The sequence below is a fragment of the Chinchilla lanigera genome, unplaced genomic scaffold (genome assembly GCF_000276665.1).
Source record: "Chinchilla lanigera isolate Chin_1 unplaced genomic scaffold, ChiLan1.0 scaffold00004, whole genome shotgun sequence".
Classification (NCBI taxonomy): domain Eukaryota; kingdom Metazoa; phylum Chordata; class Mammalia; order Rodentia; family Chinchillidae; genus Chinchilla; species Chinchilla lanigera.
This window is the reverse complement of record NW_004955405.1, coordinates 1,879,301-1,902,033: the sequence shown is the minus strand read 5'-3', so window position 1 is coordinate 1,902,033 and position 22,733 is coordinate 1,879,301. Positions and strand designations below refer to the sequence as shown.

The following is a 22,733-nucleotide window of genomic DNA, read 5'->3' as shown; positions in this document are numbered from 1 at the left end:
GTGCTCCCAATACTGAATTTATATTTTACTATATTGGTTATATTAGTGAATGTAATGTTACTTCAAATTCATATTTACTTACCAACAAGGGAGCATGAATGTTACTAGATGCATTTATATTGTTTCCTCCTATGATTTGTCTATAATGTCTATTTCCTTCCACAACTGTGAATGAAAAGTATTCATTTTGAGAAATTATAAAAATCCTAGGGATCAAAGGCTAAAAATCATAAGTTGTATATATTGATAGCAATAAGATAATAAGGTACAAATCAATATGCTAACACTATGAAAGAAAATCTCACATCTACTCTTTACATTTATTTATTAGTAAAATCTACCCAAGTCCTTTAACAATATTTATCCCACTCAAAATGTCTGTGAGGCATTTCCACATAAATATCCTTCATGCATCCCACTGTCAACATATTCTAAAGAAAACATGTAATGTTCTAGTAGTTTTCTTTTTATAGATTCCTGTGCCAGTGAAAGACTATTAAAATATTTCCCAATACAAACCCTACAAGTCATCCTCGATACCTATATTCCTAAGATTATCTATCACAAGTGCAAGGAATGCTGCTGATAAATAAATTCGTGACACAGAGGAAGTAAGTGCCAGGGTTAGCAGCTGTTCTGATTTTCTTCTTATTTAACTTGCCATTTAAGAGAAACATTTGATTTTGATATACTAGCATGTATCAAAAAGGTCTTTTTCTTCAGAAATATCTGTCTTCAGTAGAATTTATGTGATTTAGGTGACCTGCTTCAGTTCATAACCAGTCTTTATCAGAGTAATTTATGTTATTAAGGAATGCATGTACTTCCACCCACCAGCATTTTTAAAGCTTTGAAAATAATTTACCAAGATTATATACTGTATGTATATAGGATATATTGCAGTACTATCAAACTAGTATTTTATTTGGTAATTTAACTTTAGAAATAAACTCAAAATATAATTTCTGAGCTTATTTGACTTTGAGACCACATAAATATGTTTGACTAACCATTCCCTAATAACCTCTTTATCTAAAATAAACTTTAATCCTAGTAGATTATGTTAACTCTATATTTGTAAAATTGCTAATTCTCTTGATTATTAAATTATATTATTTACAATTTTTCCTTTTATTCCCTTTTGGTGCTTCACTCAAAATAGATTATATGGTTTTGTATTTGAGAATTACCTAATTGACACGAATCTATGTGACTGACTATGTGATGGCGAGGCTATCCGCAGATCCCTGTCATGACATTATCAGTAACTCATTATACAGAGTAATTACGGTATCCTATGAGCACAGTTTAACATGACCTCTATATTGCCTTGGTTCAGGCACAAAGATTAGAGGGCAGTACTTTTTGCAATGTCCTGCTGAGATTGTAGGCAATGGTAGATGTTACTCACTGTTCACAAAGGCCAACATCAAACCGAAGCAACACAAATCAGTGGTTCGCCTCAAAACAGACACTGGCAGGAGGATTCCAGAGGAAGTTATTAGGAAGCGTGCCTCAGAAATAAACGAGGGCATTGAGGAATTCAATGGGAAAAGAAGCATCATCCAAAGAAGCTCGGTGGCTTTGGCTCCAACCGACAGAAGCGCTCTGGGCAAAGGGAAGGGAGACTCCCTCAGATTCACCACCGTCCAGGCGCAGCAGCCTGAGAACGGACCTCAGCACAGGTCCGTCTTGGGTTAAGGGAGTGGGCTGGGTGTGCCCAGGCTTTCAGCACTCAGGGCCAGCAGGAACTGAGGGCCTTAGAGTTCAAAAGCTAGGATGGCTGTTGCAGTCTTTCTCCTTGCTGAGACACGATGACAGCACCCACAAGTTAAAGGACGAAAGGTTTATTTTGGCTCACAGGTGACAAGTTTTCATTCATACTCACCCGTTCCAAGGCAGGGTGGCAAGGCAGACAGGAAGCGGAGAGGGAGGGGAAGGACCTGCGCCCCAATGCTCCATCTCCTGCAGCCAGTCTTCCTCTGCCTCGACGCATCGAGCTACACACTCACTGTGGGCTCATTCACTGATGATCCATTCACCTCCCTTCCGCCCAATCTATGAGCACAGAAGGCTTTGGAGGGCCGTCTGGATATAAACCATAGCAAGAGCTCACGCACAGATTGACAGGGGCTGGGTGCTGAGAGTGAAATGCCCAAATCCACATGCATGCGTACACACACACACACACACACACACACACACACACACGGCAGTACAAGAATCAAGCGGAGGACAGCACTGCCAGCATCTGCCATACTTTACTTTGCAAAGACTTAGAGGCCTATCCTTGAAGTGACACACAAGGTATCGTAAGCCCAAAGTGGTAAAATCATTTCCCAGAGATATGAATCTAGTGAGTGGCCAAGAAAAGTGGCGAATGCGGTTCTCATTTCTTCAAGTCTGGTCACTTTCCATGCAGTGCTCTATACTGACCACCTACCTACCATCGTTATTTCTTTTTTTTTTTTTTTTTGGTTTTTCTCCGGTACCGGGAACCGAACTCATGACCTTGCGCTTGCCAGGCAGGCGCTTTGCCGCTGAGCTAAATCCCCAGCCCCCCATCGTTATTTCTTAGAATCCCTATTTTGTACATTATTTTACAGCACTATGTCATAGAGTACTTGGAGGCAATTTTGATTTTTGAAATTGTAAGATTAGAAGCCTGCTTTCAGCATAAAATCTGGGATTAAACATGAAGGAATACTGAGTCCTCTACATTGCAATATTTCCTCTTCATATAATAATTTATTTACAAGCAGTTTTCTGAACATATGTAGTTTTCACATGCTATTTATGTTAACTGATTTCTTGGCTTCTTATTTCAAATAAAGAAGAGCTGGCTTAGAGGGACTGGGCTTTTAAAATAAAACTTTAACAGTTATATTTGCACAAACATGTACATTAATATGTCTTACTAATTTGTAGAACATGGTTTACAATAATGCCTAGCAGTTTAATCTATACTATAGCAAATGGCAAGATCCCTTTTATTGTTTTTTTCTTCTCCTTCTTCTTCTTCTTCTTCTTTTTTTTGGAGACAGGGCCTCATTCTGTACTTCAGGCTGGCTTTGTGGAGCCCCAGCTGACTCAGAACTTGTAGGGAACTCCTGCCCCAGCCTCCGGAATGCTGGAATTACACCAGTGTGCCACCACACCGTGCAAGACTTCGTTTTTTCACTGTATGTATACCACATTTTTGTTGTACATTCATGTGTCCATGGGTTCTGGATTGCTTCTATGTCTTGGCTGCTGTGAATAATGCCATAAACTTTATTTTTAAAAATGAAATGGCTCTTTCTTTCCCTGGTGAGTCTATCTCTCCCAGAGAATTATTGTTTTTTATGCATAATTTTTCCTAAAGTATTGAAAAAAGTCCTAGAACTGTAGAAATGATCATTTAAATAAAAACTAACTACTGTGAAGAGAGTGTCTGTATGATAGTACTTAATGTGGGATGGGGGAGGTAGAGGAGAGTAAGCCAGCAAGAATAACAATGTGCAAGTCTGCAGAATTTTAAATATAAATTGTAATCACTTATGGGTGTAATTCTTACTGAGACTGTTAAACTGATGCTTAAATGCATCTGAAAGTTTTCTCAGGTAAAGCTGATATACACTTTTTGTATATCTTAATTTTTTTCTCTTGCAGAAGATTGATCAGGGATTATTTATCAATAAAATGAAAATACCTGAAAAAAATCACATTTTTATGTACTATTAGACACAAATAGATTAAAAATCATTTCTCACATTCTACATTTTACCTAATAATCAAGTGAAAGTAAAAATATTTACAAATATTGGTAGCTATCTCCTGACCCTAATTGAAAGACTAACCAATGAATTGCTCAACATGGAGTTATAGATATTTACTAGCAGTTTAGTAATATTAAAAGCCAATTTACAAGGTAGAAACTGAGAACATTTGTTTTTTATTTCTATTTAACATACTTTCATGTCAAAGCTAACATATTTTCACCGGGCATGGTGGCACACAGCTATAATCCCAGCACTTGGGAGGCCCAGGCAGGCGGACTTCTGTGACTTCAAGTCTGGCCTGCATAGTTGAATTCAAGGCTGGTACCACATGGTGAGATCCTCTCTCAAACTAACCAACCAACAAACAAAGTACAAAAATAGAATATATTTTCAATTGAGACCTCCATTGCTGTTTTCAAAGAACTTGATTTTGTACAAGGAGATATGTAAAAATGATAAAGTATTCCTTAAAGTTACAAATGATTTGTATTTAATTAATTAGGCAAAATAAAAGCATTCATTGTTTTATCTGACACTTTAAAATAGTGCCTGATACTGATTCTTGTGGTAAGCAACAGAGATTTTCAAATACTGAAATACACAACAAGAATTTAAGCCAGGCTAAATTCTCCATTATATTTCCCCAAACCAGAAAGATGGGCTCATTCCTCTGAATTTATTTTTATTGCCTTTTATTCAGTGCTCTTTTCTACTCATGCCCTTTTAAAGGATATCTAAATCAAGAAAGGGCACTTAATGTTAAGGCCTAAGAGGTAGAACAAATCAGTAATAAAGGTGTGATGAATTAGTGATATAAAATTGTTTTCCTCTTTAATCTACTTTCTATATTTTCTCATGCGCTGCTTTTTATTGGTATTATAACTGAACTTTTAAAATTCAGCTGTAATGCAGTAGTACTTAAGTACTGAGTGGAATGAAATTCTTTCCAAGACAACAATAAAGAAGTGTATATATGTATGGCTACATGTTCACTGTTAACATAACTATGTATCCTACACCTTCAGTGCCTGTGAATGTATGAGTTCAATTCATTTGCAACTTAATTTACCTTCTCCTTGGTTTTTACAGCAGCTCTTTAGAAGTGGTTCTCCATAGCCCACACGGTATATCTACTTTTCCCTTCATCGTAAGTTCCAAACACCCTCGTCAAGGGCTCTGTTGCTCTATCGCTGGTGAGTCCTAATTGGTGTCTTTTTTCTCAGTTAGACTTGATACCGCTTCTGCATATTACAGACACCTGGCCTGTTCTCAGAGGCTGTGAGTGTATCAGCTCAGAGAGAGTACAGGAAGCCAGAAATGAGCCTGTGCCGTGAAGCAGGAGAGAGCCCCAGGTGAAGATTATGCAGTGGGCTGTAGTCTAGATGTCCTGAGTGGGCGGACCCCACGCTTCCTGGGAAGAGCATGTCATACCCCTTACAAGTCTCCCCTCTTTACCGAGTCTGACCCCCTTTAGCCCCACACAGTCATACCTTGGGTGACAAGTCCTAAATGAAACTTGGTGACCCTGCTGACCAATTAGGCCTCTTTCACATGCATTTGTGTTGCAGTTTGGGCCCTCTTAATGGGCTCTAGGCACGGGGTTGGTTCCTTGACCTGTGTGGGCCTAGTCAAAAATCTCTCCTTCTGGACACAAGGGTGGAGAGTCATAGTTGACTGGAAAGAGCCCTGTCAGTCTCAGATCTCTGGCTCCTTCTCAGATTCCAAGGCCAAAAGAAATCGTACCCTACACCTTGGGCCGATGCCTCCTACAGGACCCGACCCAAGTGTGCTATCCTTTCATCAGAATGCCTCCTTAGTTGCTTAATAAAGTGTGTTACACCTTATTGCTCTGCCTCTGAGCACTGTTTGTGGACCTTCCTTCAAATCTCCGGGCAGACCCACTTCACAATACAGAGCGGTTAGGTTGACTCCTAGCATTTTTTAAAGATAAATATAAAGTGATAATGTGTGGCTATATATTTGCTATTATTAGTAAAACTACATAACCTGCACCTTGAAGACCTGTAACTATATGACTTCAATTTATTTGTAACTTTACTTACTGTCTTTTTTAACATTGGTTCTGTAGAAATTGTTTTCTATTGTCCATGTTGTGTATCTGCTTTTCCCATCATTATAAATTCCAAATGCCTCTGTAAGATTTCTGTCACTGTTGATTTCTAATTGATTTGTCTTTTTGACATTGGATTGATATCCCTCCTGGGCTTATAGAAATACAGAACATCCTCAGAAGTCTTCAATGGATGAATTTACCCTTGCTTTAAGAATACACAGAAATGACGCAAAATGGACTTTAAGCTGTGGAACAAACTGGCCAACAAGCTAACTTCCTATTTATCCAGTTTTAAGAATGCACTGGATTCATTTATACAACTTCTATCTCTTGAAAAGATGAAAACTGAACCAGGGTCAGAAAGTAGCTAGCGGGACTCAGAAGAATGTAACACTCCTCCCCTTTTTCCCATACCTTCCTTAAGAAAGGCAAAAGCCATTTGTGGTTAGTACAGGTTGATACATTGTGTCAATTTGAGAGGCTTAGAAGTTTAACTAAGCAACTCAGAGGGGGCCAGGGTGCTCACTTTGTAAACATGCTCATCCTGTGCAAGAGGAGGACTGGCAGATGGTGTTGAGTGCTATACCTGCCCTAGGGTGAAGAGCCTGCTTATAACATAAGGGAGGAAAAGAGGCCTGGTCTTCCCCTTTTTGGCTCTTGCTGTTTTCCTGTCTTCTACCGCCATAAATTGTTGCCCCTGTGCCAGACCACCCTGCCTTGGAGCCATCTGATTATGGACTGAAACCTCCACAAACTGTGAGCTAAATAAACCTTTCCTTCCTTAATTTTGGGTGTTGGGTATTTTGTCTCAGCAAGGAGAGAAAAGTAACCCAGACATGGTTCCCTGTAGAATCTTCCCTCTTTGCATGTAGAATCTTCAGTGTCATCCCTCTATAAAGGCTGAATCTGGGGCATCTCATATCCACCTGCAAGCTTCACCATTCTGTCCTCTTTGTATAACTATTTCTGTAAACTGGGTAATCTCCACCAGTAAGAGATGTTTATTCTGTGAGCACTTAGTCCCTCTATTTGAACTGCCTCATTTAGTTAAACTGTCTGACTTGGTAAGTCTCTCATTCTCACTTCATTGGAGGAGGTTTAGTATGTATCATACTTGCTGGATATCCATAAACAGAAATTATTCAACCAGAGAATACCTAGAGATCTGTGACTATATGAGGATTATAAGTTCAGTAGAGACCTAATTTTCTCTTTTTCCACTCAGTAGCCATGGCATTATTTAAGAGTCACTTCTTTATAATAATCACTTTATTATATAAAAAGAGAGTTCTGAAGATGTATCATTTCTCTGTCAGGTGACACTGGTCAAATTGATAAACCTCTTTGCATCTCAACTTGCTAATCAGAAAAATGAAGATTATTGGATATTGCAGCATAGTTTTTTTCTGAGAATTACAGGAGAAGAAATGTGGTATGAATATATTTTCACTAGGTTATTACAATTCTCACTAATAATGATTATTAATAATTTTAGAAATTTAATATCTTACCATTTAATAAAAATAATAACTGTCTGTACAACTTTAGAGAAGGTTCTCTCCCACGGTTGTTTAACATTCTTAACTGAAATGGTGACAGGTACTTCTAGTAGCTCAGTTAGAATGGCAATTACTATATTTAAGAAGAACAAGATGAATTTCTTCCATGAAAAGAAAAGTCCAAGGCTGAAATATAACATAGATGCTTGAAAGATAGAATTGAAAAGAGACTGAAGGTAGGAAGAAAGAAGGCGTAAAGGCTGACGGAGAACAACAATGAAAAGCAGCTGATAGGTGCTGGAAGCTCAGAGGAGCTTCAAGGTAGTTTGGCCAACATGAGGAACTTACTTGAAGACGTGGAGGTGCCGGGACTGGCTCGAGGGAAAACATAGCAAAAGGAATCAATGAAAGAGCATTTGGAATGAAAAGAATAAGCAGCAAGGGATTTATGGTGATGAGATTACTCGTATGACAGCCAAATTCTCTTTAATTTGGCAGATTTATTCTTGACACTTGATGATGCAATTTACGTATTCAATCAAGTCTGCATTTCATTGAGAGACTTTTTGCTGCTTGGGAGATGGTTGTAATGCCGTCTTTCACCACTGGTCATGTTTTTTCTCAAAGGCCATCTCTTATCACTATCATCTTCTCCTCATCTCTATTACCATTCCAGCAGACTAAACACTGATCTTACAACTAAGAATGCACCTCAGGAAAATATCGTGTATTCTCTAATGACCAAGCAGAGAACAATGAGGGAGGAACTCAGCAAATATTAAAAAGTTTCTTCTACTTAAATTGCCTAAAATCTTAAAAGAGTCTCCAGCTCATAGAATCACAATATATGTTACACACACTGGGTCAAAGGCTGTTATATTTTACGTGGGGTAACAATTCTTGAAATCATTTAGGGTTCTGCCTTTTCAATGGTAAGTTCTCTACTGCTGTCCTGTAGTACTTCTGTGACTTCAACTATCTCATCTTTTTCAACTGTCTTCAGTATGCAGAAGTACAAAATTCTATGTTGGGTAACACATTTTCCTTCCTTTTTATTCACCATGTGTTCCCTTTGCAGTTTGTCATGGTAGAGATACATATTAGTGAGAGAACAGCAACCAAGGGATACTTTAAAGCACATAAACACACTGCAGTTTGTGAGAGTCTCATGGCCAGTGATATTATCCACTGAGATAAAAAGATTATGTGACTTTTTCTTGCTATAATTTCTCAAATGATGTCATCTAAGGAGTATAACATTATCACCTGAGCTCTTTATTATAATGCAGAACTAGGCAAAATGAGTTTATGCTTTTAGTAGGAGACAGCATATATTACAAATAAAAATGTTCTACTTCTACTGTAATGGAATTTGAAGGACAAACATCACACAAGATGATATGAGGTTTCTCATTTTTAATTTCACAACTACATTGCTGAGATATCCCCAAATGCTTGTTTGAAAAAATTCTTTATCTGCTCTTTGCTTCAGTCCATCAATTCATAGGTACTGAATTCTATCCTATCATTTTTTCACCTGTTTGTGTCTTTTACAGAGTGTAACTCACACTTACTGAATCTTTTCCACATTTTACATTTATTCTTTAATAAATATTATCAGAAAATATTTCAAGCATCTAGGAATGAATTTTAAATAACGTACTTATGGGCTCACTATGTAGGTCTGTCAACTTTTTGCATTTTTGTCTATTTCAGGATATTTAAAAGAACACAAATAAATAATTATTGATGCTACTGATGTGTTCTATACAGCTATCCCATTTAGGTTCCACTTATGGTTTATATCTAGATGTCCCCCAGATCCTCATATGCTTATAGGGTGGATTTGGGGGGGTGATTGGATCATGCGGGCTTGGTAATCATCTACTGATGCATTTATAACTAAATGTGATGCTGGGATGTAGAGTGGAAGGGGCATGGCACAGAAGGGCATATCTCCCTCCCCCACCCCCTCTGTGTGAGTGTGTGTGTGTGTGTGTGTGAGTGTGTGTGTGTGAGCTTCTTGTCTGCCAAGCCATGAGCCACTCTCCTCTGCTGTGCACCCCTGCCTTGGAGCCAGCCAACTGAAATGTGTACAAACTGTGAGATAAAATAAACCTTTTCTCCCTTAACTTGACGTGTCAGGTATTGTGTCTTAGCGATGAGAAAAGTTTTGAAAAAACTCCCTAACTAGAGTTAATGACTAAATTACTTTGATGTGTATTTTTCATGAATACAATTATAACTTCACTACATATGTATACAACCACAAGAAATATCTGTATTAATTGCATTGTATAGTACTGTATGTATCCTTCTTCCCCGTGTATATTTTCTGTGGCCCCAAAAGGTACCATCCTTCCATGCTATTTTCTTTACATTATAACATATAATTTTATAAAACTTACTATATGCCAGACATCATGCCATGAAAATTGTTTTTGCCATCTTTGAATCACTTTATAAACCAGTATGCCAACCTTTCTACCTAAATCTTCTCTTTTGTGCCTCTCTGCCCTTGGATATAACTACCTGAGTTCTCAGGCACTTAAAGTGAACACGATTAACTCATTCGCTTCTCCTTCTCCTTCCTGGCTCTTTCTCTTAACTTTGGAATATCAGAAATGGCTTCACATGTCACCAAGTTGTCTTGTATAAGAGGTCACCTTACCACCCTTTCTAATTAGTCACCGACCTCTCCTTCATGCTTTTAACTCAAAAAATTACCAAACTCATCACCTCACCAAATTTCTTTTCTCTGATTATCCTTTTTAGGGCCTTCTCAACTTTCAGTTTTATTTCAGTCTTCAGAAACAACCCATCTGAAAGAGGAAGTAGCTTCAAATAGTTCCCATAGTGAGAAGCCAAGGCACCTCAGAAACAACCCATCTGAAAGAGGAAGTAGCTTCAAACAGTTCCCATAGCGAGAAGCCAATGCACCTCACCGTGACAGAATGACAGAAGGCTCTCTTCTAAATGGCACCTGCCTTTCCCAGCTTCATCTCTGCCACTCTCCACTTCGTACTGTTCTTGATTAACACTGGAATATTTTCAGTCCCCTATGTATATTCAGCTATTTTAGAATTGTATACATTTGCTGCTCATTCTGCCTGAAAAGTCTCAGAATTTCCTCCCTTGTCTTTTATTTATCTTTCAGGGATCTTTGCTCTTAGGGTAGGCATAATCCCTCTTCCTCTAATCAATCTTCGTGAATTCTAAACACACAACTTTTGATATCTCACAGTGCCTAAATAAATATTAGTGGGAAGTGAACTGAATTTAAATGTATTATCTTCAACAAATGTGCAGATTTGTAGCATACACACATGAATGGTTTTTAAAGACAAGGTTTGTAGTTTGTCAATGATAATCACATCATCTTTACCTGACATATGGAAATAATTTATAGCTGTCTCTTTTAATTTCTTGCTGTCATGAATTATACTGATAGAGTAGCTCAAACTTTAACTATCCTTGAATCTTACATGCTTAGTGAAGCAGGATAGTATATCACTAAGACCATGAGCTTGGACATCATACAGGAGCTCAGATTCTAGCTCTATCTCTCACCACACTGGTTCTGATGGAAAAGTTACTTTACCTCTTTAAGCCTCACAATCCTCATGAAATTCAGATCATAATAGAAACTACATTTTAGAGTTGTTATAGACAGATGTGGTATCATGTAAGCACTGAGGAAATACTGTCTACTATCTAAGTGATTCTTTTTAATTCATGGCTACATTTAATTTGAGGAATTATGTATCTTGTTCCTAAGCAGAACTATTCTGTACGTGGTAGGGTTAAGAGGAAAGATTAACTTGTCATTTTTAGTTTTAAAATTAAGCTAGGAGGACTGAGTAAATGGGAAAAATATTCAGAGTTGTCTATGGTATAGAGTAAATGAATAAAATAAGTCATTCATTCTTCAATGATTAGAATGAGCTCAATTATAAAAGTGTTGGCTGTAATTTTTGAATATTCCTTATGACTCAGAAAATTCAGACATTATATTACTTAGTACACAAATGAAAAATTTACAAAGAAAGTCAGAAAAATGCCCAGTGTAAAGTATTACTAAACAGTTTACATATATCTAGAATCCATGTCCTGTGACATGACAACCTATGTGCTCATGATTTTAACTTTGCAGTCAGAGGGACCCCTGGCATACAGGCTGTGACAGCTGCTTGTATCCCTGAATGTTTTAAAAGGTTTGCCATCCTGGGCTGTAGTTTCTGAAAGGCTATGTTTATATGTCTGTATTCATTTGTGAGCAAGTTGACACAAATAGATACATATGTTTATGTCCCTTGGTAAATTTGTATCCATAACTTTAGCTCCTTTTTATGACTAGGAGTTATACTTGGAACATTTTCACTTACCTTTTGCTTGACTCTTACCACAAAAATAAAGAAGAGTGAAAAAGAATAAAGTTATTAGACTTTGCAGTTCATAGCAAATGCAATCTTCATATTTGGGAGATAACTACCGAATTTTTAAATGACTTAACTTTATTGTAATGATATTGGCCAAATTTCTTAATTTTTATTCTTTTAAATTAATATATGACAAAATGTTTAATGCAGTACTTATTTTTTTAAGGCTAAGATCAACTGCAAAGGATTTAGATATTTTCTATTGCAAAGATATCCTCGTAAAACTGATTTAAATGGCGGGTTTCCCAGTAGCAGCTGTGTTGCTCTTTGAAGGTGGCATAGTTGGAACAAAGTAGGGAAATACAATGGGCTTCACCTACCTGAGAGAGAGGGACAGAGAGAAGAAGGGAAGGAGGGAGGGGAGGAGGGAGGGAGGGAAGAGGGAAGGAAGGAGAGAGGAAGAGAGATATTTCTGAAATTGATCATAAGAAGGCTAAAAGATTCTGGGGACCTCTCAAAACTATTTAGGAGTTTCTATTTTCCCAAAAAAATAAATTTTCTTCTTCTTTCTACGCAGTTTGGCTGTCTTTTTCTAGCTCCCACCCTCTTCCTCTCTCCAGTATTTGATGTGTCTGTAACACAATAAAGATGGTAAAAGTATTGTAGAAATGGGATTGAAGTTGCTATTTAAATATGTTAAAATTGAAGCAATAATCTAAATTTTTAAATTTAAACCATATAAAACTGGGAATTTCTTTCTTTTTTTTTTTTTAAACTAAATGTGACCGTTTTGTTTTCTTAGCCGTTTTAAGGTCTATCTCATTCTGTCTGTAGCCTTTCCCATGTGGCGTGTGTGTAGAGTGAGCAGCTAATTTATGTCATTTATAAGATGACATTAAGCTACTTTTTTGTGGTACTGGGAATTGAACCCAGGGCCACGTGCTTCCCAGGGAGGTGCTATACCACTGAGTTACATCCCCGGTGACATTAAACTATTTTTAAGATCATACACATGGAACTATAGTAATGGAATTGGGGTTGTTATTTAAATGTGCAACATTTTTTAGTAAAACAATAAATACAAAATTTTAATAGAAAATTTCAATAAATATTTTTCTTTTTACTTTTCTTTTAAAAAGGACAAACTATTAATAATTTTCACTAATTAATACAGTAAGAGATTATGAAATCATACTTGAAAGGTTTTACTTTAGAATCGGGAACAAGATAAGGATGTCCGCTGTCACCACTCCTGTTCAATATAGTTCTAGAACCACTAGCCAGAGCAATTAGACAAAAGAAAAAAGTAAAAGGAATAAAGATAGGAAAAGAAGAGGTAAAACTATCACTATTTGCAGATGACATGGTACTTTACATGGAAGACCCCAAAAACTCCACAAGAAGATTCCTTGAATTAATCAACAAATTCAGCAGTGTAGCAGGATACAAAGTCAACAACAAAAAATTGTTAGCATTCCTATACACAAACAACAAACAGACTGAGAGAGAAATTAAGGAAACCATACCTTTCACAATAACAACTAAGAAATTGAAATATTTAGGAATCAATCTAACAAAAGAAGTCAAAGATTTCTTCAGTGAAAACTACAGAACTCTGAAAAAAGAGATCAAAGAAGATTTTAGTAAATGGAAAAACATTCCTTGCTCATGGATAGGAAGAAGCAACAGTGTAAAAATGGCCATACTCCCAAAACTGCTGTACAGATTCAATGCAATTCCCATTAAACCACCATTAGCATACCTCACAGATCTCGAGAAAACACGCCTTAAGTTCATCTGGAACCAGAAGAGACCCAGAATAGCAAAAGCAATCCTGGGCAACAAGAATTAGTCAGGTGGAATCACAATCCCTGACCTGAAATTCTACTACAAAGCTACTGTCATAAAATCAACCTGGTACTGGCTAAAAAACAGGCCTGAGGATCAATGGAACAGACTGGAAGAAACAGCCGCAATGCAAAACACACTCAGCCACCTAATCTTTGATAAAGGGGTCAAACAAACTCACTGGAAGAACGATAGCCTCTTTAATAAATGGTGCTGGAAAAACTGGCTAGCCAAAGACTGAAAATAGACCCAAGTCTATCACCATGCACCAAACTCAAGTCAAAATGGTCCACAGATCTCAATATTAAAACAGAAACACTAAACCTATTGGAAGAGAAGGTAGGTAAAAACCTTGAAGACATAGGGGTAGGCAGAGAGTTCATGAACAAAAACCAAATTGCATGTGAAACACTTGAAAGAATCAACAAGTGTGATGTTATCCTACTGAAAAGTTTCTGCACATCCAAAGAAATCACCAGCAGAGTAAAAAGAAAACCCACAAACTTGGAAAAAATTTTAGCTGACTGTCCCTCACATAAAGGGCTTCTATCTAGAACATATACAGAATTTAAAAATATCAGCTCCCCTCAATTCAAAGACCCAATCCAAAAATGGGCAGCTGAGATGAATACACACTTCTCAGATAAAGAAATACAAATGGCAAAGAAAAACATGAGAAAATGTTCAACATCATTAGTCATTCGAGAAATGCAAATTAAAACAACACTGAGATTCCACCTTCCCCCAGCAAGAATGGCTAGCATTAAGAAATCAACCAATAACAAATGCTGGTGAGGCTGTGGAGAAATAGGAACCCTTTTCCACTGCTGGTGGGAATGCAGACTGGTGAAACCACTGTGGAAATCAGTTTGGAGATTCCTCCAAAAACTAGGTTTAAAGGTCCCATTCAACCCAGGTATTCCCCTTCTGGGTATTTTCCCAGAAGATTTAAAAACATCGTATCACAGTGATATATGTGCACCTATGTTCATAGCAGCATAATTTGTAATTGCTAAATTGTGGAAGCAACCCAAGTGTCCATCCACCGAGGATTGGATAAGAAAATTGTGGTACTTTTATATAATGGAATATTACTCAGGTATAAAGAAAGATAAACTCGAGGACTTTATAGGTAAATGGTCACAACTAGAGACTATATTCATAAGTGAAATAAATCAGACCTGCATGTACCAGCACCACATTGTTTCTCTAGTGTAAAACCTGAAAGAGTTCATTTAAACTAGGAGGTATGATAGACATTGCGAAATGATAGGAAAACACTCAAGGGTAAGGGCAACTGGTATGTGGGAAAAGAAAAGGGAAAGAAGGAAAATTTTGTATGTATGTATATACAGGATAGTTAACATAGTTGTTCTACTGTCTTCTATTTCTTTGCTGAAAGAAACTGTCAGTGAGTCCTTGATTGATCAATATTACATGTCTCTATCTATTTTCATGAGAAACCACTTTGAAGATATCAATATGTAATACAAGAGGCATTGTTAATTTCCTACCACTTTATTTGTAACTCTGTACTGTCTGTACTGTTCTTTTGCTATTTTGTAAAAGGTTGTCTGTCTGTTAATGTTTTCCTTCTTTTATTTTTAAAATAAAAAAAAATCACACGAGCATACCAAAAATGTGAGTATTTTAAATTTTTTCTGTTAAGTACTTATTTACTATAAACTTAAATATTTGTATACAGCTTAATACTCTACATATTTCATTCTAATTCAAACTAGACTTATGATGGAATCATAAATCTTAAACATAATGGAAGTAAAGAATCTAGCTACTCAAAGACATGGAAACACCATAACAAGCAATGGCTTCCAGAGAAGGGTTTTTAGAAATAAATTGATAAAAACTATGTATGGATGTTAATAGTAATTTAGATTAGAATAATTCAGAGTTTCTTGATATTTAATAATGAGTGTTCAAGTATACATTCTTCTCACATAAATTTTACTGTTTTGAACTGTAAAAAGGTAAAGTTAAAGCCATTTATTTATTCCTGAAGTAAAATTGCTACTAAATGAAAATATCATGATCTTCAGCATAATTTAGCAGAGAGTTTCAATTTAAAATGAAACAATAAAATTTAGCAAACAAAATATTAGTTCCCCCACATATTTATAGTTTTCCATGAGTGATATAAAAAGAATCATAATTAAATTAAATTAAATTAAATTAAATGCTTAATTTCAAAATGAACATCCTTAAAAATTTTCAGTGTCTTGTGGATATATGACGGTGTCTCTTTTAAAATGTCTTTACTGTTTATTCCCTGAACCATGTATATAACTACATATAATTTAGTAAACTTGTTACCATCTTGCTTTAAAGCTGTAAGGATTTAATCATAGTTATTGTTATCAAGATACCTACTGACAGACCTTGCAAGAGAAATGCCCCAGGGGCTAACAGTCCAAGGGCCTTTGGTTGTGCATCTGAGACCCTGGGGACCACAGGGAGAGACAACACGTGGTAATCTGGGATTCTTCTGTCCACTGCTGAAATTCACCCCACCTTTCTGGACGTGAAGTTTCCACTTTAATCACTGCATTAATGCCATGAAGTTTCCATTAAAGTGAAAATCTGACAGAATAATTAAGTCTTCCATATTGGAGTATTCTCACCCAGTAATTCGCAATGCTATGCCAAGGCAAGGTTTAAGGCAGCAAATTTTGTGAAAGGTAAATGATCAAACACACCAAAATGCTCAGACATCATCAAGTACATTTGGAAGAATAATCTCTTTTTTGAAGCCTCATTTTGGTTATGTCTGGAAGGAAACTGAATGGCCATCTGCATTGTTAGAAAGTGCCAATAACAGTGTAAACCAATATGACAACTAACATGTGATAGGAGTGATTCTAAGTGCTAAGGCAAAGTTTTAAATATTTTATTCAAGGTCACAAAAATAGTAAGTGTCATGGCTGAGATTCAGACCCAGAACATCCATGTCCAGAGTAAATGTGTTTCTCCACTGAGAAATAATTAATATGTTGAGAGTCTTTATTCTGTGCAAAGATGTGGAATAAGACAGTCTCAAAATAACTAAAATGTAAAGACATTCAGGGTGGAGGTATAAGAATGTGCAAACATTTGCAGGTCTAAATTTGAAATTTAGATCATGCATTTTAGACCATAAGCCTGTCTGCCCAGGTACAACATTCCACTTATCATTTCTCAACTCCATGGGCACAATGTAGGGAAAATAGATTGCCTTATTAATCTAAATGTGATGTTTAGGGGGCTGGGGATTTAGCTCAGCCGCAAAAGCGCCTGCCTGGCAAGCGCAAGGTCGTGAGTTCGGTTCCCGGTACCGGAGAAAAACCAAAACCAAAACCAAAAAAAAAGAAAAAGAAAAATGTGATGTTTGCTAAATGGGTCTGTATAGCATACCTAAGCAGAGATACAAATGAATGAAAATTTTGATGAAAATAATCAAAATTTGTAGAAAATGGAAAGATTCAAGATAGAATGCAAAGAATTTATTAGGAAGTAGAAACTAAAGGCATTTTGGAAGTCTACATAAAAACATAGGCATCTATGATTACATAGAGTAGGGTTTGGTAGTATCAGGTTTCTAGGCAGCATAATTTATACTCACCCAGATGTTTTTGAGCACACATGTATGGCTGAGTAAAGGAAGAAAGAAAGGAATCTATGTTGGTGAGTATTCCTTTCACAATGGGTCACTGGTTTTCTAGATGGACAGCATGAGGGAGGAATGTAAAGTCACACATAAACTCAGTCTTTGGTATGTCCTGTACAATAATCAACTTATTCCATTTGAGAAAATGAAGCCTGACTTGTTGAGCAAAGCTCCTCTTACTAACTTCATATAATTTTGAGGGTAGTACTTCATGTTTTATTCTACTGGGAGTGCAATAGCAGTTATGGAAAGACTACTTGTATAAAACAAAATTGAATAAAACTTAGACTTCAGCTTATTGGATTTTTTTGTCCCTTTACATTTAACAATTTTTTCATTCTTCCTTATCATTTCAACCTAAAGCATTCAGATATATTTAGTAAAATAATGATGAAGAAAATAAGACTTGCCTTTATTTAGCAAATACTTTGTGACAGGGAGTTTCTTGGTTGGCTTTTTAGATTTATCTCATGTATTCCCTGCAGTAACACTTATGATATTGTACAAATGGGAACACAGTAAAGGAAACATGATTAGCACTAAAGCCAGGTTCTATATTCTGTTGTCTCTGCTCTAAGGCCTTGTTCTTTTCATCTGATTATACTTTGCTCCAGGTAACACGCCAGGTGACATGGCGCATATTTACCACTGCTGCTGAAACCAACTCTAGAACACCGACCTGCAGGCGAGCTGAGAGAAGACAAGCGATGTGAAGGTCAGAGCACTGAAGGCTGCATTCCGCAACCTGAATGCGAAATAGTTTCAAACTGTGACAATATCAGTATCTTTAGGTGGAGCAAGCTTTTCCACCTAACCTACACTGCACCAGGGACTTATGGAGAGGCAGCCAAAAATAGGAATTTGATCCTACAAATAATATTATTTTGTCAGAAAACTAAGTCTCTGAAATTCAGCTCCCTCCATGACACAGCAAATAAGAGAATACTATGTTAGAATGATGGTGTGATTCACCCCAGTGTAAATTAACTACACACAGAGAAATGGAAAGCGCTAGGGTTTGGGCAGGATGGCACTGGGGAGTGATGGGGAGCTTTCAGAGACAGCGCTTAGCGTGAAGTCCGTAGGCCACTGGAGCACAGTCTCACCAGGTATCCCGAAACTCCCAGGCAGTTCTGGTGAGAGGGCTGTTATAAAAGGAGCAAGCCTGGCCCTCCTTGCCTCTCTGCTTCCTGGCTGCCTAAGTGACGGCTGCTCCATATGTACATCACCATTTGCCATCTACCACCTTCATAGGGACTTTGTTAAAACCTGTCCTATGCCATCTGGACTTTGAGCCTTCAGAACTGTGAGCTCAAAATACTTCCTTACTCCCTAAGTAGGCTCTGTCAGGTATTTCATTATAATGAGGAACAATTCAGCAAGCTAATGAGAAGGTGCATGAACCAAAGGTGCTTAAAAAGAAGGCAAACATAACTGAAAACCCACAGTAATGAAGTTTTAAAGATAGAAAAAGGCAAAGGGAAAGTTAATTTTGATTGAAAGGATTTAGGGTGGTTCTAGGAGGAGATAACAATGATGCTGTTTTTGAAAGAAGAGTAGTAAAATAGCAGCTATGAAAACAAAGCACACCCACTGATTATATCAGAGTGTACACTCCAGTGTGGTTTATAATATATGAATATGATTGAATGGGGCTCCACATGTCACCCGAGAGCTGTGCAGCAGGGATAACTAAATGTCTTGGAACTGAGAGGCTATCAGATAGATGTTGAGAGAAAACTCTCAGAGATCTTTTGGTTCTCATTCCACTTTGAAATCTGATGGCATGATGGCTAATAAGGAACTCTCATTGTTTTATTTTATTTATTTATTTATTTTTAGGAACTCTCTTATTTACAAATGTTTATTCTTGCAATATCATAGTATTAACCTTTCCCATAAATTTCTTCCATTTCTTACATTGGCAGCACACTATTTTCTGATCTTAAGTGGCAAAATTACTGTAGCTTTTGAATTGCTTTAACAATAATATTTAGAGTTAATTCTCACAGGTAAAAATATCCTTCAAGTTATAATAGCCTTAAACTTGTTTTCACATAATGAATTACTATGTTAGTATTTTCGGGCTTTTAACTGAAGGTGTTAGTGCACAAGCAATATGGGTGAGAATACAGTTTTCTGTTTCTGCCGGTGGTGGGGTAGCTTCCTGGTCAGCAAGAGGGGCAATCACGTTGGCTTCTGTTGCCTCATTGCTCCCCTTTGCAAATTTAATGATGCTTTCAGTTTAAAGCAAAGCAAGCTATCACAAGGGAAGAAGTAAACACCATTCTCAAAGCACAATATTCATGATTTTTTTAATGTACTCTTGTAAACACTGTCATGAGATCTAAGGATTCATTGTATCGCTTTCCATAAGCAAAACACCACTGCAATAGGCTACTCAGTTTTGGTTACGTTCTAGTAAGCTGTATTTTGTAGAAAGCTTTTTAATACACCCAAAGAAAATTTGCAAATGACTAGGCTGCATGTGCACTGACCTTCGCTCTTCTTTTGAATCTGCAGTATGGCTCATTTTAGTCAAGCTGTTGAAACATTTGTGGCATAATGCATCAAATTAAAGCAACCAGCTGTGATGTTTAAGCTAAAAGTTTATGATCTACAACTACATAATACTTTAGGGAATAATTGATATTGTATGTAACTGCACTACAGTGACATGCAAGATTTGTTACAAAACTCCTGTAAAATATCAGATATTTTATTGTATTAAGCCATTTAGACTTCAGGTTTAAAAAGAGCACCATCATTTATCCAAAAATGAATACCACAGAACAAATGAATAGACTTCAGCATCATTCTCTAAATATAGATGAGATGTGAAGTCATTTGTTCTCCTGTGTCAGGAGAGAGGTTCTTTGTTTTATCCTCCATTGTTTATAAAGAAGTTTCTCCATAATTTACAGACATTCTAAAATTTGGAAATGTCATTAACCTTGAGACCCAACTCTATCACATTTCTCACTGTATGAAAGTGAAGGCATGTAATAACTACCAAAACAAGATGATACTCATTTATCACGTCCCTTTGTCTTTGTTCAGTATGATGCACAGCAAATAATTGTTTCAGTGGCCAGCTGATACCAACTATTCTATGACACAGATCATTAAAGAGCTCAGTGACTTGAAAAATACCAGATATAGATAGCTGGGTAGGTCACTAGTTAGCTAGGCAGGTAGATGGACAGAGATATACATCTGGTTTCCAAGATGGCCAGGACACTGGGTTTTTAAAGTGACTACAGATGCGTAAAGAAAATGCAAAGATATGACAAATACTTGCTTTTAAGAAAGTCAATATAGGGATACCAAAGTCATCTACAAACATTTGTTGAATTCATGTTTTATGCCGTGTTTACATTTTGGCTAAAGGTAGAGATAGATACTTCAGACAGTTAATTACTTCCTCAAGGTTTCTCTGCAGGGCTGGGGATGGCTGGGACAGAAGCAGGTGGAGAGATGAAGAATGTTTGATGAGCTGGCCAAATGCACCATCCACAAGAGCAGCACCAAGTTAGAAAGCCTACCAGGAGAATTCTTCATAGGAAGAAAAACTTCTAGGTTTGAAAGACATTAAATTCTTTTACAAATAGAAGGAGAAAAGGAACATCTCAAATAAATTTACAGGTCTGCTACATAACCACGAGCTTTATGTGCTTATTTTAAAACCTTCAAACACAAACTCCTGAATGATTTGTGTTTGTAGAAAAAATTTTTGTAACTTTTAATATATTACCTAGAGCTGTGCCTAGAGATAACTGGAGGCAAAAAGGGAAAAAAATGCTTCAGCAGCAATTTTAGGTAGAAGAAAACGTTATTCAATGCCTCTGACAAGGTTCATAGGTAACTTTCTAAGGTGAAGATGGAAGGGAAATCCAACAGGAAGGAAGCATTCCCTTTGCATTACAGCAGCATTCTTTCACCTTGAGAACAGGCTAAAGGAAGAAATGTTGAAAGCTACATTTTTAACACACCTAGTAGCACAATGCTATGTGTAACCATCTGCTTGCATTTTGGAAAATGAAGTTAAAGCCAGTTATTAAATAAGGCATCTACAGTTCAGAAATTGGGAGTCATGCATTGGTCCTGCGGACGCATCTGTTAGCATTAGGGACAAAGTGAGTAACAGCAGCATAAGGTCAAGGCACTTCCAATTTTTAGCTTAATATTGGCTGTTTTTCTCCAGATGTTTGACATCACAATTCCACTGCCTTTTTCTTCTCTCAGAAGTGTAAACACACACTTCTCCACCCCTCTCCCCTACATATCTATGCATTTCTATATGGGTAATGTTTCTTTACTCACCCTTAGCACTTAACATGATATAGGCAGATTCAACAAGATTATTGGTCAAAGGGCCTAACAAGTCATGCAGGCAAACAAAATAAAAACAATAATGATCAGAACACTAAGTGTTTCCTTTAAGGATATGCATGAGATTTTTTCCTTCAGTCAGATTTTATTGGTACATTTTAGATATACATAATGATCACATTCATCATAGAGAATTTCCACCTGTACATGATATAACTTGATTCTTTTTTCCCTATTCTCCCACCCTCCCTTAAACCACTCCTCCCCTCCACATTTACAAAAGCTTTGTTTCAATTTCTTCCATCTTTCCTCACCTTTTAAAAAATTTCTCCCTTTTTCCTTTCCCCTCCCGTTTCTTGTTCCCTTCTCCATTTGAACATTTTCTTCCTATTTCATAATACCTAATAAAGACCAAAGTATATTAAAAGTGCATGAGATTTTAAAGGTAAATATAATTTTAAAAGCTTTGATGTGCTTTTAACTGGAATTGAATACACAGATGAAAATTAGAGACATAAACTGGAAGAGGACCTTTAAAGGAATCTGAGTAGTAGTTGGAAGACATGGAAATCACATAGGAATTTAATTCTGCTTTTTTTTTGCTTTTTTCTTTTAGAATTTGTAAGCAGTTGATGTAGAAAGTGCTAATGTTTATTCCAGTCCGTATATATTTGATATTTTATTTTATTGATATTTCATTTCCTGCTAAGTGCACATTGTATAACATAATAGCAAGCTCCTGACAAAAGAGGAAGACAAGAGAGGTGACAAGCATGGCCAGCCAAACAGGAAAGGAAAGCTAAGCACATGTGCTGTCAGTGTAAGCGAGACTTGTGTATGGAACATGCTGCTGTGAAGTATGAAAACTTCCTTGGGTGTGACAATGGAAGCAAGGATTATTTCTGTGGCAGAGTTTTATTTGTATTTTCATTGTAATTCACATAGGTATTTATTTTTGCTGCTATCTTTTAGATCTTGCAAGCAGGTAAATAGTCGATGCTGAAAATGATGTTTATTGTAAATATTCATTATACATTAAAATTTTAATATGGTATCTTATTGATATTTTATTTTCCTGTTAAGTACACATTGTTCAGTATGATAAACACATACAATTAAAATTAATAATTCATCAATAGAAGTGCTTCCAAAAAATAAATGTGGATGTTATACACGCAC

At 36.6% G+C, this 22,733-nt stretch overlaps 1 protein-coding gene across 3 annotated transcripts in view; it reads right to left on the bottom strand.

The window, feature by feature from the left end:
* Positions 1-22,733, bottom strand: part of Ccser1 (coiled-coil serine-rich protein 1) — a 1,107,714-nt gene that overhangs the window by 561,496 nt on the left and 523,485 nt on the right. The gene's annotated exons all lie outside the window — the stretch shown is intronic.